Source organism: Paroedura picta, chromosome 1 (genome assembly GCF_049243985.1).
Source record: "Paroedura picta isolate Pp20150507F chromosome 1, Ppicta_v3.0, whole genome shotgun sequence".
Lineage (NCBI taxonomy): Eukaryota > Metazoa > Chordata > Lepidosauria > Squamata > Gekkonidae > Paroedura > Paroedura picta.
Window position 1 is genome coordinate 74,924,547 of NC_135369.1, and position 4,842 is coordinate 74,929,388.

At 41.2% G+C, this 4,842-nt stretch overlaps 1 long non-coding RNA gene across 1 annotated transcript; it reads left to right on the top strand.

The window, feature by feature from the left end:
• The first annotated feature begins 516 nt into the window (after positions 1–516).
• On the top strand, positions 517–1,797 carry LOC143838810 (uncharacterized). The gene is made up of 3 exons (XR_013231466.1): positions 517–572; positions 659–706; positions 793–1,797. It is a non-coding gene; the product is annotated as an uncharacterized LOC143838810 (long non-coding RNA).
• Positions 1,798–4,842: the final 3,045 nt, after the last annotated feature.

Genomic DNA, 4,842 nt, shown 5'->3' on the forward strand with positions numbered 1-4,842 from the left:
CTTCTCTTTCTGGTGCCTGGGGGCACTGCCACTCTCCTTGGTGCCATTGTTGCTGCAGAGGCCATGCGAATGGGGAAAGGGAGCAAAAGGAATGGATGCTCTGCTTAATCAATTGCAGTGACATGTATGCCCACCATCAAAAAACAGGTGAGCATAAAATGGGGTGGCTTGCAGTTCAGGTACTTGAAATTTCAAAATGCAGCCAGCACCCCCCATCACGCCCTTGAGGGGCACGTTCATGGCACTGCAATCTATAGTGGCAAACTTTCTCCTCTCATTTGTACAGTCAGAAAGGGGGAGGAAGTGAGGGATGCCCCTTGGGGGTAGAATTGCAAGCCATGATGAGATGGCAGGATAACCTGGGAGGAGCCTCAAGGCTTGAATACAGCACTGGAATTTTCTTTTTTTCTGTGAGCAGCCCCTTTAAGATTTGGAATCACTAGAACACCTGGAGCTTGGCCTTCAGAGATAAATTAGAGACACTTGAGGGAAGTAACTGGGACTTTGTCTTTTTGGACCAGGTCCATACTATTTTGAGCCATCGGCCAATTTATATTATTACTTGTATTGAGGTAAATTCATTGTATTTAAGATAAGAGATATGCTGAATGTTTACATTACAATATTATAGTTTATTGGTTGGTATTTATGTTTATAGGTTGTGGACGAAACACTACTTAGATTTATTGCACTTAAGAGAAGAGAGGTATGGTATGAGCATGAATGAAATATTTTATTTTATTTCTAACAAAATTTAAAATGATATATTAATTGTGATTGTTTACAATTTAGGACTTGTCACTGAGGAAAAGATAATAGAAAATGGATTTATCTGGAAAACTGTTCTGGCTGACATCCTGGTAAAGAAATAAACTAAAAGTAAACTCAAGAAAGGACATGGTTTAAAATCATTTTTTATTATTGTTTAATGCCATAAGGATAGGTCTTTTCTTCTTGGTTTATCTGAGATCGTCCTGTGTTGATCCTATTGTATCAATTTTAAAGAAACAGGCATATCTTCATTTGAGTGGAAAGGGGACAGTCAATCTGCTGAATCAGATTTTCTTAAGTAAAAATCTACCTACCTGACTGCCTGCCTGCCTTAATATACCCATAATTCTCCTGAGCAACACAGGACCCAAGTTTTATGCAATAAAACTGTAAAAAATGATAATGATTCAAATCACACTAAAACACAGATTGAAAAATATTCCTGTTGGTCCACACTCTGACTGTTCCCCAAACACCATGTAATAATTTTGTTTTATAGCATCATTGGAAAATCAGAAGCCCCCTGACCTTTTCTGCGGGGTTGTTCCACAAGCATGGGATAGCCCCTGAAAAAGCCTGGACCTACACCCTATTCAATGGGGGCACATGCAGTATGCCATTGCCAGCAGGAATTCATGTTCATTCTTAGGTTCTATTAAAAAATTTGGCCTACTTCTATGGGCCTGCTCTCCGATGTGCCTTTAAAACGATTTCTCCCAATGATTCCTGACTGGGTATTAAAAGTAACCTGTCATCTTTTTACTATGGGTTTAATTGACTTCCAGATAAATTCATGTAGTATTTTGACTGGGCCTTTTGGGTGAGTCCCACATGGGAGATTGTCCATAAATAGCCTCCTTTTGCTTAAGCCTTTGTTTTACTTTTGGGGGTCTTGCCATTCTGTGCTGCTGCTAAGGCTGACCTTCCTGAATGTCATACTCTTTGTGGGTCATACCTCTCATGCTTTGACTATGCTCTATAGACTCTTGATTATTGATTTCAAAATCCTCCTGCTTGTGAGTATTAAAGGCAAACATATTATATACTTTTATTATTTCTTCACTAACTAGTGTTACTTGTCTTGTGTGGACTTCAATAAATATATATTTTTTAACCTTTGTCTGATTCTTGAGTGTATTACAGGGACTGCCCACTCAGTGCTTTTCTTGTTTACAGCTTGGGATATATTTAGCCTCTGCCAAAGATATAGAAACATCAATGCCCTCTGCCAGCCAAATGATCTTATTCCTGCCAACACCCTGCTTGATTCCCAGATAGACTTGAGGGTTGGCCCTGGACTCCCTAGATCTTGGGACAGACTCAGGGGTGGTGGCAGGCTACCAAGGGGAGTGTAGAGATTTCTGCCTCTTTGTTTATAATGCATGAATCTTTGATCTAAGTATTGGGAGACAGGGGAACAGGGTGCGGGGTGATCATTCTTCCATATACTACAAGGAGAAAACTGCTGCATGGCAATATGCAGGGAAGGTGATGTGTAGGGATGCCTGGGGATCCCCTGGAATTACAGATTGTATCCAGGTTGCAGAGATCAATTCCCTTGAGATAATGGAGGCTTTGGACAGCTGAATCTATGGTCCCTGTCTTCCCCAGGCTCCGTCTCCAAGTTTCCATGAGTTTCCCAACCTAGATCTGGCACACATTGGTGGCCAGGGGGAATCTGGCAAATCTAGGCATGTGACCACAAGTCATGAAGTACTTTCAAGGTAACCCCCAGCATCTTGATTTGGATCTGGAAACTAATAGATAACCTGGAAGAAGGAAAAATAGGAGTAATACCATCCTGATGACTAGGCCCTGATAACAGACCAGTGACTGTATTCTGAACCAGCTGAAATCCTGTGTGGAATATGTAACAGTAATCTAATAATATAATCAGAAAATATTATGAGTAATTACATTCTATTTGCTTTGATAGTTTTAGTGTTGAAAGAAGCCTCCCATTTAGTGACCTACATTTAACTTATATAATTTTCAAGCTCAATGGATACAACAACTGCTTTCATTCAACCGCAGCAAATAAACATATGTTTGATTAATAGTGTAGAGAGTGGTGATCTTTATATTCTGAGCAATGGAAACACACCAGATTTTTGCTGGGCCAAGACTCAGGAGGCTGGAAGATACCTGAATCTAAAATGACTCAAATGATGTTGTTTATATGATCAAAGAGGGACAAAGAGACAGCTGTGACTTATAGGGTATGTATAGGATGTTACAGTATAGACTTATTTGGACAGACAAGCCCTGAAGTGGTAATAAAATGCTGGAGGAAGGAAATGCTTTGAGAGCAGATTCTGTAGAAGTCATTACTGTAATCTGTATCTATAGTTTCCTAGCAACAGCTGCTCCAGCAAACCCCTCTAAATATTCCCCTGGGTCCAATGCCAGATATGTGGAATGACATTGTAGGGCATGTAAATCTTGAGTGTTCAGCTGACTGGGACCTCAAGGTTCAACGTACATGGTAGAACTTGCTGGCCTTCCAACTGTGGACATAGACTCTGGTTAATCAGAGACCTCTTCAGAAAACCACCTCCAACATAATATATGATTCTGGAAAAATGTTTTTAGTACATAAATAATGATAGAAGTATTTTTAAACTTTGAAATAACCTTGCCATTGAGACAGATTTAAAGGCTGTTTAAAGGAAATGCCAAAACTCAGTTGAAACTGTAAAATAAATTGCTTAAAGGACAAGAGGCTTTTGTTTTTTCTTTTTCCAAATACAATTGTTCTGAATTATATCTATGTATTTCCATCCATGTTACACTTGGATTATTTATGAAAAGCTTAGAATATGAGATACTTTGGAATTCATGCTGACTCTCAGGTCACTTCTAGTTAAATGTGATGGCAAAGATCCAAAAGCAGAACCTGTACAAGCTTGAAGAATCATGTGTGCCATCAGAACTTTACACTCTAGTTTTGCTGTTAACAGGTACACTTGCTAGACAGGTACAGCACAATGGAGTTTTGAAAGCAGCTTCATTCACACCCTGCTGGGGAGTAGGAAATGCCTGCCTGTTTCTGGTGCTGGCATTGCTTTACAGTTCTATATCTAGAATCTTACAATCAAGGGTGTTTTTCACATAAGACAGGTCAAGCTGTTTGTTTGTTTGTAACAACATTTCTTGTTTATTCCATTCACTGGTTATAAAGGGAGGAGTGGTTTAAAGATTCATGGGGCCCATAACACCAGAGCCGGTTTAAGGATTTGTGGGGCCCTAGCAGAGTACAGTTGTGATGGGAACAGCCAGACGAAAGGGATGACACTCTGAGTATCTTTAAAGAGGGAATAGAAGGAAGGTGAGAGGCTACTGCCCTGATCCATGTGGGAGAAGGCACTGTGTGGGGCCTAATAAGCATGGCTACCCACCTAAATCTTAGAATTATAGAGTTCGAAGGGACCTCCAGGGCCATCTAGTCCAACCCCCCACATAATGCAGGACACACCTGCCTACCCTCACTGACCCCAATTTCATGCTCAAATGATCCCCCCACATACACCAAAAATCTCCAGGATCCAGCCTGGCCTGGACAAAACTCACCTAACATCCCCCAATGGCAATCAGCAATTCCCTGGATATGCAAGGAAGGGCCACAAGAGACAAACACTGGCACATTCCTTCCTGCCCACCCACTCACAATCTGCCTTAGTTAATAAAAATCATCTTTCTTTATTAGTGTGTCATAGATGAACTGCATTCTTTTCTTATTTTCATAGTTTTCTATAGCAGCATGATTTCAAAGAGCCAGGATATCTTTATCCATGGTTCCTCTATATATTTGTCCTTTATGCCAATAAAGGTATTGTATTGTATATTTGTGAAACAGCCTGGGGGGTGGAACGTGTCCAGCTGTCCAAGCTGGAATAGGGCCAATCAGGGTGCAGCCAGCAAAGCTACCTGCACCCTGATTGGCTCTGCCCCTGCAGCTCCTACCCTCTGTCCCTGGATTCTAGCCTCTTTGCTCTCAGACACATCTCAGTGCCTGGAGCCAGCAGCAGATAAGGGGAAAGAGCCCGGGACACAGGGTCATGGTGGAGGGCC